Source organism: Ovis aries, chromosome 24 (assembly GCF_016772045.2).
Source record: "Ovis aries strain OAR_USU_Benz2616 breed Rambouillet chromosome 24, ARS-UI_Ramb_v3.0, whole genome shotgun sequence".
NCBI lineage: Eukaryota > Metazoa > Chordata > Mammalia > Artiodactyla > Bovidae > Ovis > Ovis aries.
The window spans coordinates 26,654,687-26,668,416 of record NC_056077.1 but is presented as its reverse complement, the minus strand read 5'-3'; positions in this window follow the sequence as shown (position 1 = coordinate 26,668,416).

Below are 13,730 nucleotides of genomic sequence, written 5' to 3'. Positions count from 1 at the left end.
TGCCTTTTCTGGACAAGCCACAGGTTAAGTTTTTGCTTAACCTGATTAGCTAACTTCTGGATTCCCTTTTTTTTTTTTTTTTTAAGATAGCTTTCCTTATCAGCAAAATGGAAGAGATTTAAAACATAGTACCTGGCTTTCCAAAAGTTATTTTTGTTGATTTATGTCAGCTTCCATTTAATTAAGAGATTTCCAATTTCTTATGAGATACCTTGGGAACATGACTACTAACTACATAAATAAAAAGGATTATAAAGGAAAACTTTGAACAATTATATGCCAATAAATTAGATAATGTAGATGGAATGGACAAAGTCCTAGAAAGACAAAAACTACCATCAAGAAAGTGAAAAACAACTCACAGAATAAAATATTTGCAAAAAAAATAAAATAAAATAAATAATATAAAATATTTGCAGATCGTATATCTTACATAGAAATCATATCCAAAATATATAAAGAACTCCTACAATTCAGTATTAAAAATACAACTCAACTGAAAGTAGATAAAAGACCTGAAGATACATTCCTCCAAGGAAAATATATAAATGGCTGATGAGCATGTGGAAAGATAAATCATTCATCATCCGGGAAATCCAAATAAAAAGAACAATGAGATTTTATTTGCATCCGGTAGGGTGGCTATAAGAAAACAGATAATCATCAGAAGTTTCGGCAGGAAGTGATCACCAGTGTATCTTTTTTTTTATATAATGAGCAAGGACATCTTTACACGACATACTCGCTAATGACTTCTTCTGGTCTCACTGGCCAGTTTATGGCAAATCTCCATCTTTGAGCCACTTCCCTGGTGGCTCAGAGGGTAAGGAGTCTGCCTGCAGTGCAGGAGACCTGGGTTCAATCCCTGGGTGGGGAAGATCCCCTGGAGAAGGAAATGGCAACCCACTCCAGCATTCTTGCTTGGAGAATTCCATGGAAAGAGGATCCTGGCAGGCTACAGTCCTGGGGTCACAAAGAGTCGGACACGACTGAGTGACTTCACTTCACTTCACTTCCATCTTTGAACCAGTTACTGGCACGGGAATAGCATTTCCCTGACTGAGTTAGGCTAGTCATTTGGAGTGAAATGGAGGTTGGTAGGCAACAATCATACCATCACTACAGAGTTTCTAAGGAAATCACTAAGGAAATTCTAGTTCCTATTATAGAGCAGAGAGGATAGACAACAATCAGGAAGAAACAATAGGTATCTCCTGTACCATCAGAAACAGCTGGAATATAGTGAGAAAAATCACCAGCCTGGATACTGGACTCTGTCACTACCTTACTGGGTGATTCCAGAGACTATTTCACTCTTAGGTCCTCAGTTTCTTCAAATAAAATGGTTCTTTCCAGCTTTGAAATACTGTGATTACTATATATCCTGCCTTCTCAGTTCAGTTCAGTTCAGTCGTGTCCAACTCTTTGCAACCCCATGAATTGCAGCACGCCAGGCCTCCCTGTCCATCATCAGCTCCCAGAGTTCACTCAGACTCACGTCCATCGAGTCAGTGATGCCATCCAGCCATCTCATCCTCTGCCGTCCCCTTCTCCTCCTGCCCTCAATCCCTCCCAGCATCAGAGTCTCTTCCAATGAGTCAACTCTTGCATGAGGTGGCCAAAGTACTGGAGTTTCAGCTTTAGCATCATTCCTTGCAAAGAAATCCCAGGACTGATCTCCTTCAGAATAGACTGGTTGGATCTCCTTGCAGCCCAAGGGACTCTCAAGAGTCTTCTCCAACACCACAGTTCAAAAGCATCAGTTCTTCGGTGCTCAGCCTTCTTCACAGCCCAACTCTCACATCCATACGTGACCACAGGAAAAACAGCCTTGACTAGACGGACCTTAGTTGGCAAAGTAATGTCTCTTCTAGCAATGGAAAATGGCTCATGTTTTTCAACAACTCAGAGAAGAACATAAAAACCTTGGTAACTACCATTCAAAATCTTACTACCCTAATATTTACTTACCATATGGCTCCTATATCATCAGAAACATAGGTGATTTGGTGACAGTAGCTATATCATTGCAGTTTAGTCTATATGTTTGCCTGCTGAACACTAGTCTTTCTTCTGCCCTGATTTTACTTGGGAAACTGTAGCGGTCATGATATTTGCCTCCCAATATTCATTTCTATTTAATTTTTAAAAATATTTATTCATGTATTTGTTTGTGTTGGGTCTTAGCTACAGCATGTAAGATCTTCATTACATCATGCAAGTTCTTTATCACATCATGCAAGATCTTCATTACATCAGGCAAGAGCTTCATTACATCATGTAAGATCTTTATTACATCATGCAAGATCTTCATTACATCAGGTAAGATCTTCATTACATCATGTAAGATCTTCATTACATCATGCAAGATCTTCATTACATCAGGTAAGATCTTCATTACATCAGGTAAAATCTTCATTACATCATGCAAAATCTTTGTTACATCATGCAGGATCTTCATTACATTGTGGAAGATCTTTATTACGTCAGGTAAGGTCTTTATTTCAACAGGTAAGATCTTCATAACATCATGCAAGATCTTCATTACATTAGGTAGGATCTTCATTACATCATGCAAGATCTTCATTACATCATGCAAGATCTTCATTACATCATGCAAGGTCTTCGTTGCATCATGCAGGATCTTTGTTACATCATGCAGGATCTCCATTACATCATGTAGGATCTTCGTTACATCACACAGGATCTTCGTTACATCATGTGGGATCTTGATCTTTGGTATGCCATGTGGGAATCTGTTGTTGATATTTTGTTGCAGTAGGCTTAGTTGTCTACTAAGTTGACTAAGACAACTGCTTAGTTGTCTAGCATGTGGGATCTTAGTTCCCCAACTGGGTTTCTTTCATTGCAAGGAAGATTCTTTACACTGAACCACCAGGGAAGTCCTCCCATTCTATTTTAAATGACTGGTCTAAGCCTGTGTTTTCAGTGCCAGTGGTTTGGCCCTGATTGACTCCCCCCTCCCGGCCTGAAGAGTGGGCACTCAGTCTATTCCATCCCTCTGGCCACAGAGATTGGTGCAAAGATGGGCAGGTGACCCAAGCTGGTCCAGTAAGAGTCTGTTCATGATGTTTGCTGGGAAAGATAATCTCTTCTTTTTCTGGGGTTGCTCATCTGGTAGGTTTTAAACCTGGAGATCTGGTGGCCATCTTTTCCTGATCTTTTTTTTTTTTTTAATCCTGATAATCTTGATAGCATCATTTGATCAGTGGTGTGAACCCCTAAATTCCCCCCCCCCTTTTTTTTTGCTTACATTGATTTAAGCTGGTTTCTGTAACTTATTTCCCAAAAGACTTGGATAATAAAGACAGATTATTTGCTTATGGTTTCAATTAGATGTTCTGATGTGGTATAAATATGAGAGTAAAATCTGGACATAGATGAAAGAAAATGGGTTCATAAATAGCCACATATGAAGTGAAAAAAAATTTTTACTCACTAGCTAGTACAGCCCCTTTTCTTTCCCTATTTGGTTTTCTTTACCATAAGAAAGGAAGCAGAATACCTTATGGGTCTTTGAAAATGTCTAAAGACTGACTGTTTTGTGTCTAAGCTGCGACACAAAAAAGGGGTGTGAAAAAGAAACAAGGATCTTCTCTCAAACTCAGTAATGCTGTACTGTGGAAATCCACACCCAGAATTTTGTTCCGACTCTATCTAAATTAATGGTGGTCTCTGGATCTTGGTTTCTTTACCCATAAAAAGGAACAGCTGGACAAAGATCCCTTCTAGTATTAATGTCCCAAGTGGCAATTGCAGAGCTCCCAAGGTAAGCTATAGGAAGGACTTGTATCACGTGGAGAGATCCTACCTGGGATTGACCAGGCTTTGGGATAAAATTCTCCCTGTAGGTCATGTGTGGTGAGCTTGGTTTGCCAATTGCAAAATGGAAGTGGATCAGTGGTGGGTGTGGTTCCCTGAGAATGTAGCATGGTTGGAACACTTGAAATATACAGTGTGGTACCTCTTTGATGAATGTCCTTGTTTTATGTGTGGATCAATTCTGCTTTTCAGACCAGTCAAACCAAGCGCCCAAGTCTAAACTAGTGGGCTGTTGATCTCACCTTGACTCTCAGAACTGGGAAAGCCTGTGATGTACATAGGGCACAACTAGATCAAGGGGGCTTAACAAGGTCATTCTCTCCCTCTGTATCTCTCTGTCTCTCTCTCCTGCATTTCTCACTCCCACATGGTTTCTGCCTGTTGGCTTCATTCGCAGGAAAGCTTGCCCCACATAGTGACAGAAATGGCAACCAGAGAAAGAGCCAACCAAGGCAGACCTTAAATGGCCCTGCTTCCGCCCCTGAACCAGCTGGGCTGAACAGGCACAAAATCACCATCCATTAACCCAGTCCATGGAGTTTGAATTTCATTCAGAAGAATAAAGGAGCAATCTTAAAACGTTTGTGTAAGGTATTGACATGGTCCGATCTGTGCATTAGGGAGGAGTCTGGGTGAAGGGCAGGGATTGGGGGCAACAGAGGAGATGAAGTTGAGGAGACTTATTAGAGACTCTTGGAATCATTCTGGGCAGAAGTGAGAAGGGTTTGAACTAGAGTACAATAAGTCCCCTACATATGAATGAATTCCATTCTGAGAGCATGTTTGTAAGTCCAGTTTTGTTCATAAGTACCACAGAGTTAACCTAGGTAATTCAACTAATACAGTCAGCTATGGGCTTCTCTGGTGGCTCAGAGGTAAAACAAGTGCCTGCCAAAGCAAGAAATGAGGGTCCAGGAAGATCCCCTGGAGAAGGAAATGGCAACACACTCCAGTATCCTTGCCTGGGAAATCACAAGAACAGAGGAGCCTGGAGGGCTACAGTCCATTTGGTCGCAAAGAGTCAACTGATGATTGAACAACTAAGTACTGTACTCAGTACAGTAGGTTTATAATACTTTTCACACAAAGCATAAAATACAAACACAAAAAATACAAACACAAGAAAACATGTCTAATCTTCCAGTATAGTGCCTTGAAAAGCACAATAGTACAGTACAACAGCTGGCATCCAGGGGGTGGCATTGAGGCAGGAAGAGTTACTGACTGGAGGAGGGGGAGGGGGTGGGAGATGGTAGAGCTGAAGGATCATCACCAGTAGGAGACAGCAAGCTGCAACTTCATGTGAACTGACTTACGTGACTGGACATGTGACCTGTTGTTTGGATCTTTGAAAGTTTGCAACTTGAAGGTTCATACGTAGAGGACTTCCTGTAATGGCAGTTGGGACAAAGGATGAATCAGTCAGAAAGGAAATTGGTGGCAGTGGCTTGGACAAGAGTTGGTGGTTGATTAGCAGTGTTGGCAAAGAAAGAAGGGTTTATGTTTATTGAATGCCCATCACGTGTTGGGCCCTGTGCCCAGCAGTCTGATGGAGAAGCTGGGCCTATAGTTACTACATAAAGTACTAATTAATGAGATAGAGGGATGCACTGGGACCACTGGCACAGAGAAGAAAAGAGATCATCTGAGGAGTGGCTGTGTGGGGGCGGGGAGTGTGAGGGACGGCGTCACAGAGAAGGAAATTTCTTTTTGTTTTTTAAATACATATATCTTACTGAAGTATAGTTGACTTACAGTGTTTCCATGCATAGCAAGGTGGTTCAATTATGCATATACACATACATTATTTTTCAGATTATTTTCCATTATAGGTTATTACAAGACATTGACTATAGTTCCCACAGAGAAGGAAATGAGTCAAAAGATAAGTAGGGGTCAGAAGAATTTGGTAGCAAACAAGGAGTAAGAGATTTCAGCCCTGTGCTGAGGGCAGAAAATAGGGTCCAAAAATACTGTTGGCCAGAAAAAACCACATCCAAACCAAAGATATATTTAGTTTTGCTCATGTAATATTTTTAGAAATTTTTGAATTGGGTGCCAATACTGAGAGATCTGCAGCTCTCACTTAAAAATCCGTATTTCTAACAGAAGGTTTGGCTACCCTGGGCCCTCCAGGTGACAAAGGGCTAGGGCAGCCACAATTCCTCCATCCCTATTAGAAATTACCTGGCCTGAATCAGTGAGGTGTGTGACCTCCCTAGTCTTTGTGGTGGCTTAAAGATGGCTGAAAATTCTTTGTCACTCTCTGCATCAGAAGGAGGCATTAATTTTCCCTCCCCTGGGATCCGGGCTGCTTAACTAACAGAATGTGGTGGAAGTAACCCTGCGCCAGTGACAAGCCTAGCCTCTTGAGCGCTTCTCTTGGAATGCTGTCTCAAAACCGTAGAATAATGAGAGATAATAAAGCAGTTGTCGTTTTAACATATATTTATTTGACTGTGCTGAGTCTTAGTTGCAGCATGTGGGATCCAGTTCCCTCACCAGGGATGAAACCTGGGCCGCCTGCATTGGGAGCATGGAGTCTTGGCCACTGAGCCACCAGGGAATTCCTGCAGTTGTCATTTTAAGTCATAAAATTTTGGAATGGTTTCCTCTGCAAGAGGTAACCAGAACACCCACCTCCACATCTCCCCTTGTTGATACCTGAGGGCTCAGCCCCTGGACCAGAGGAATGAGGGAGCATGTTGAGCTTGGATGATGAGCCAAGACTGATGCTGAAGCTGAAACTCCAATCCTTTGGCCACCTGATGCGAAGAACTGACTCATTGGAAAAGACCCTGATGCTGGGAAAGATTGAAGACAGGAGGAGAAGGGGACGACAGAGGATGAGATGGTTGGATGGCATCACCAACGCAATGGAGATGAGTTTGAGCAGGCTCTGGGAGTTGATGATGGACAGGGAAGTCTGACGTGCTGCAGTCCATGGGGTTGCAAGGAGTCGGACACGACTGAGTGACTGAACTGAACTGAACTGATGAGCCAGAAGAGTGGATGGAGGAAGATGATGAAGGGCTTTGGATGCCATGCTGAAAAGTGAAAGTGTTAGTCGCCCAGTTGTGTATGACTCATTGCGATCCCACGGACTGCAACCCGCCAGGCTCCTCTGTCCGTGGAATTCTTCAGGCAAGAATACTGGAGTGGGTTGCCCTTCCCGTCTCCAAGGGATCTTCCTCACCCAGGGATAGGCAGATCCTTTACTGTCCGAGCCACCAAGGAAGTCTGCCATCCTGAGGTGGTCTCAGCGTTTTCCAGGAAGTGTTGAGGACCTGGTGAAATTTTGTAAGGTAGGCAGAGAATGACCAGGGATCACACTATGACAGTATCACCTGCCTCTAGTGATGCTGTGAACGATGAATCAGAGGAAGGTGGTCGGTCAGGCGGCTAGCGCGATGGTCCAAGCAGCACAGCTCGGGAGGTGACAGTGGGCATGGAGAGAAAGGGAGAGATTCAAGGTCAAGACTTCCTCCTCTTGTGAACCTCTCCTTAAGGTTCTAGTGGGATATACTGGTTGAGCCATGGAGTTGGTGGTCGGAACTAGGGAGCACAGGCAACAGGACGAGGCCACAGAAACAGCCTGGGGACTGTTGAAGCGTGAAGCTGCAGGGATTTCCCTGGTGGTGCCGTGGCTAAAACTCGTCACTCCCGATGCAGGGGCCCTCGTGCTGCAACTAAGACCTGGTGCAGCAAATTAAATTATATATATATATATATATATTTTATTTTTTTTTTTAATTTGAAGTTGCTAATGTGAAAGAGACGGTGTAGGGAGTTTGGGAGGAGAGGTGGTGTCTTGGGGAGCAGTCTACAGACAGTGTGTTAAGCAAAGGGAGAGACACCCTCTGGAGCCCTGGGAGAAAGCTGCAGTGCAAAGGAGAGAATCAGGAGGCATGCATGCATGCATGGTCGCTAACTCACGTCTGACTCATTGCGATCCTTCGGACTGTACCCTGACAGTCTCCTCTGTCCATGGGATTTTTCAGGTAAGAATACTGGAGTGGGTGCCATTTTTCTCTTCCAGGGGATCTTCCCAACCGAGGGATTGAACCCAAGTCTCCTGTGTCCCCTGCATTACAGGTGATTAGGAAACAGGCCCAGACACCAAAGAAAGGAAAAGATTCCAGAGGGAGGGAGTGGTCAGTAGCATGTTCCTTTGATGTAATGACCAGGAGATTATTGGTGGTCATGGCAAAGACACATCTGTGGGAAGGTGGGGACAGAAGACAGACCCGTGAGACTAAGTAGGAAATGCAGAAGTAGATTCAACAAGTGTAAACAGCTCTTTCAAGTAACTTGATTGTGAAGTAAGACAGAGATGGGGAAGTGGTTTGAGGTTGCTAAGTGGAGAGAGGTTCCCCCAAAGGCACAGGGGACCTCAGCTTGTTTTTAGATACTAAAGAGAGAGGGTTTGTGGAGAGGAGAATGTGGTAATGCAGGAGAGGGGGTTAAACGATGGAGTGAGGTCACTGAGGAAGTGGGAAGGAATGTGTCCCAAGAGGGAGGAATTAACCTTGGACCCCAGGAGGACACCCCCTCTGTGATGACGGTCTGTGATTGTTTATAGGAGATGAAGATGTGGTCTCTGGTGGGAGCAGAGGGGTTGAAGGAGTTCTCACCTCTTTTCTCCATCAAACTGGAGCAGTGATCGTCTCAAAAAGCTGGGGAAGGTCGCTTGAGTAGATGGCTGGTGAGAAGTGGCTGGCAACGTTGGCTTAAGCCTGAGCCTATGCACAAGGCATCCTTAGGGGCCACCCACTTAAAACCAGAATGGCTCCTGAATGTGAGTCAGGGCAGAGCCTGCAGGTGGGTGAGGACCACAACTGTGAGAAGGCCTGGGGGTCACAGGGGCAGGGTCTAGGCTATCAGAGTAATTTCTTGCAAATGAGACCCAGGCACCTCTTTACTTAAAGACTTATGTGGGAGACTTCCCTGGTGGTCCAGTGATTAAAAATCGGCCTTCTAGTACAGGGGACACAGGTTCAATCCCTAGTCGGGGAACTAAGATCATATATATATATATATATATATATATATATATATATATGTATACATATATATATATGCACGTGTATAGGTGCATACTCAGTCGTGTCTGTCTCTTTTCGACCCTATGGACTGTAGCCCACCTGGCTTCTCTGTCCCTGGGATTTCCCAGTCAAGAATACTAGAGTGGGTTGCCATTTCCTTCTCCAGGGGCTCTTCCCAACCCCGGACTGAACCTGTGTCTCTTGTGTCTCCTGCATTGGGCAGGCATGTTCTTTACCAGCTGAGCCACCAGGGAAGTTAAATATAGAGGCTTGATTAGTTTCCAGGTGGTGGTAATAATGACAATGATGATTTTGACAAGAATACTGCAAAGGTGATGCTACACATAAATTTATTTTATAGGAGGCATATAATGTCTGGTTGTCCTACTTTTGATGATGTTAAGGTTCACTTTTGCTTTCCAGAATTTTGTTGTTTTCTGTGAAACATCAGTAAGAATCAGCCATAGGTATACATATGTCCCCTCCCTCTTGAACCTCTCTCCCTCAATTTTGACAGAAAACAACAAAATTCTGGAAAGCAATTATCATTCAATTAAAAAATAAATATATTTTAAAAACAAACAAAATTCACTTTGGGGTTGTGCTTTTTAGACGATCAAAGTCTGTTGCATTGGTGAAGCCATCCAGCCATCTCATCCTCTGATGTCCTCTTCTCCTTCTGCCCTCAATCTTTCCCATCATCAGGGACTTGTCCAATTAGTCAGCTGTTCACATCAGGTGACCAAAATATTGGAGCTTCACCTTTAGTATCAGTCCTTCCAATGAGTATTGATTTCCTTTAAGATTGACTGGTTTAATCTCCTTGCTGTCCAAGGGACTCTCAGGAGTCTTCTTTAGCACCACAGTTCAAAAGCATCAATTCTTTGGTGCTCTGCCTTCTTTATGGTCCAGCTGTCACAACCGTATGTGACCACTGGGAAGATCATAGCTTTGACTATATGGACCAGTAATGTCTCTGCTTTCAACACACTGTCTAGGTTTGCCTTAGCTTTCCTGCCAAGAAGCAATCATTTTCTGATTTCATGGCTGCAGTCACCATCCACAGTAATTTTAGAGCCCAAGAAGAGGAAATCTGTCAGTACTTCCATCTTTTCCCCTTCTATTTGCCATGAAGTAATGGGGCTGGATGCCATGATCTTAGTTTTTTCAATGTTGAGTTTCAAGCTGGATTTTTCACTCTCTTCCTTCACCCTCTTCAAGAGGTTCTTTAGTTCTGCTTTGCTTTCTGCCATTAGAGTGGTATCATCTGCATATCTGAGGTTGTTGGTGTTTGTTGGGCCTATCTTGATTCCAGCTTGTACCTCATCATTTCTCATGATGTTCTCAGCATATATATTAAACAGAAAGGGTGACAGCAGACAGCCCTGTCTTACTCCTTTCTCAATCCTCAGTCAATCAGTTGTTCCATTCAGGGTTCTAACTGTTGCTTCTTGATCCACATACAGGTTTCTCATGAAATGAATGAGAAAAGCCAGACCCATACTGTATGATTTCATCTGTATGGAACATTCTAGAACAGGCAAAGCTAATCTATACTGACAGAAAGTAGATCAATGGTTGCTGGGGTCTGAGGGTGGGAATTGATTGTAGAAGGGTGTGAACTTTGGGGAGTGATGGAAATAATCATATCTCGATTATGGTGGTAGTTAGATGCGTGTGCTTGCTAAGTCATTTCAGTTGTGTCCGACTCCCTACAACCCAGAGGACTGCAGCCCGCCAGGCTCCTCTGTCTATGGGATTCATCAGGCAAGAATACTGGAGTGGGTTGCCATGCCATCTTCCAGGGGATCTTCCCGACCCAGGGATCAAACCTGCATCTCCTGTATTGCAGGCAGATTCTTTACTACTGAGCAACGGGGGAAGCCTGGTAATTACATAGGTATATACGTTTGTCAAAACTAATTGATCCATGTATTGTACTTAAACTGAGTGTGTTATATTGTATGGAAATAAAGTTTATTTTATTTTTTAAGACGGAATGAACCAGTATTGGTTATATGTTGGTAACTGTTTCTTTGTTGTTTGTTTCCTTTCAATATTTACTTATTTTTGGCTGCCTCAGATCTTAGTTGCAGCACATGGGATCTTTCATTGCAGAGCAAGGGCTCTCTCTAGTTGCGGCACATGGGCTCAGTAGTTATGATACGCAGGCTTAGTTGCCCCATGATGTGGAATCTTAGTTCCCTGACCAGGAATCTAACCCATGTCTTCTGAATTGGAAGGTGACTTCTTTTTTTTTTTTTCCTTTGGAAGGTGACTTCTTAACCACTGAACCACCAGGGAAGTCCCAGTTCAGTTCAGTCGCTCAGTTGTGTCCGACTCTTTGCAACCCCATGGACTGCAGCATGCCAGGCCTCCCTGTCCATCACCAACTCCTGGAGTTCACTCAAACTCACGTCCATTGAGTCGGTGATGCCATCCAACCATCTTATCCTCCTTCTTATCTTATCCTTCTCCTCCCACCTTCAATCTTTCCCAGCATCAGGGTCTTTTCCAGTGAGTCAGTTCTTCACATCAGGTGGCCAAAGTATTGGAATTTCAGCTTCAACATCAGTCCTTCCAATGAACACTCAGGACTGATTTCCTTTAGGATGGACTGGTTGCATCTCCTTGCTGTCCAAAGGACTCTCAAGAGTCTTCAACACCACAGTTCAAAAGCATCAATTCTTTGACACTCAGCTTTCTTTATAGTCCAACTCTCACATGCATACATGACTACTGGAAAAACCATAGCCTTGACTAGACAGACCTTTGTTGGCAAAGTATTGTCTCTGCTTTTTACTATGCTGTCTAGGTTGGTCATAAATTTCCTTCCAAGGAGTAAGTGTCTTTTAATTTCTTGGCTCCAGTCACCATCTGCAGGGATTTTGGAGCTGAAAAAAGTAAAGTCTGCCACTATTTCCACTGTTTCCCCATCTATTTGCCATGAAGTGAGAGGACCAGATGCCATGATCTTGGTTTTCTGAATGTTGAGCTTTAAGCCAACTTTTTCACTCTCCTCTTTCATCAAGAGGCTCCACTTTCATCAAGAGCCTCTTTAGTTCTTCTTTGCTTTCTGCCATAAGGGTGGTGTCATCTGCTTATCTGAGGTTATTGATATTTCTCCTGGCAATCTTGATTCCAACTTGTACTTCATCCAGCCCAGCGTTTCTCATGATGTACTCTGCATATAAATTAAATAAGCAGGGTGACAATATACAGCCTTGACGTACTCCTTTCCCGATTTGGAACCAGTCTGTTGTTCCATGTCCAGTTCTAACTGTTGCTTCCCAGTTGACGGTAACTGGGTAACTGGGTTTTTAGTTTGTTTTGAAATTTTCAAGACCTTTATTTTTTAAATATTATTTATTTTTTAATTTTTATTTTTTTGGCTGTACCACACAACATGTGGGATCCTAGTCCCCCAACCAGGGATCGAACCCATGCGCCCTGCATTGGAAGCAGAGAGCCTTAACCACTGGGCAACCAGGGAGGTCTGTTAAATTTTTATTTGTTATCTATTTTATTTTTGGCTGTGCTGAGACTTCATTGCTACCCGAAGGCTTCCCCTAGTTGCAGCGAGCTGGGGCTACTTTCTAGCTGTGGCGCACATGCTTCCCATTGCAATGGCTCCTCTTGTTGTGAAGCACAGCCTCTTGGGTGCTCTGACTTCTGTAGTCATGGTGCCCGGGCTTAGTTGCCCTGCAGCATATGGAATCTTCCCGGACCAGGGATCAAACCATTGTCCCTTGCATTACAAGGCAGATTCTTAACCACTGGTCCACCAGAGAGTCCTGATTGATGATAATTATTGAACTTGGATGATGGGCACATACTCTAGGCTAAGTGAGCAGTGCTATGCACCTTTTACAGGTGAGAAAGTATCACTGAGACATCCCGAAAACCATGGAGCAAAGGTTCTCTGGGCTGACTCCATCATGCTCTACAGACCCTTTAGGCCAGGACAGACCAGAGGAGACCTTTTGGGCCTTGCTAATGAGTTTGGACTTTATTCTGAGTTCAGCACTTCAGTCCCTCTTTACTGTGTGTATCTTGCACCTTGGAAGGGCCTGTGGTCCTGTCTCCTTCCTGGCAGGTGTACCAGTCAGAACTCTTTCGGGTGTAAATGCCAGAAATCCAACTCAAAAGCATTGACTTAATTGGGAAAGGGAACCTATTAAAAGGTTAAGGGATTTGGGCACATCTTGATCCAGTTACTCAAATGATGTTTAGAATGCTGCTGCTACTGCTAAGTCACTTCAGTCGTGCCGGACTCTGTGCAACCCCATAGACGGCAGCCCACCAGGCTCTGCTGTCCCTGGGATTCTCCAGGCAAGAACACTGGAGTGGGTTGCCATTTCCTTCTCCAATGCATGAAAGTGAAAAGTAAAAGTGAAGTCGCTCAGTTGTGTCCGACTCTTAGCGACCCACCAGGCTCCTCCGTCCATGGGATTTTCCAGGCAAGAGTACTGGAGTGAGGTGTCATTGCCTTCTCCGTCTAGAATATGTCTGCTCATATCTTGCATCTGTAGTCCTCTGTGTGAGCTCACTTTTCCTACATGCCAGGTAATATTATTAAGCACTTGCTACACTTTGGATGAGGCTACACTTTGAACAGAAGGCTTTCTGTTCTCATAATGTCATGAGGTGGGTCAGACGTTGTTTCAGATGCAGAAACTGAGGCTGCTGAAAGAGGTTAGGGAATCCATCCAAGGTCACTCAGGAGGTGTGACATCCGGGAGTCAAATCCATAAAGCATCTGATTCTGGAGTGGCCTTTCTTGACCTTCACATGGCAACCTCCGTGACACAGTCTCTGAACCAAAGGATGGGAATGAACCCC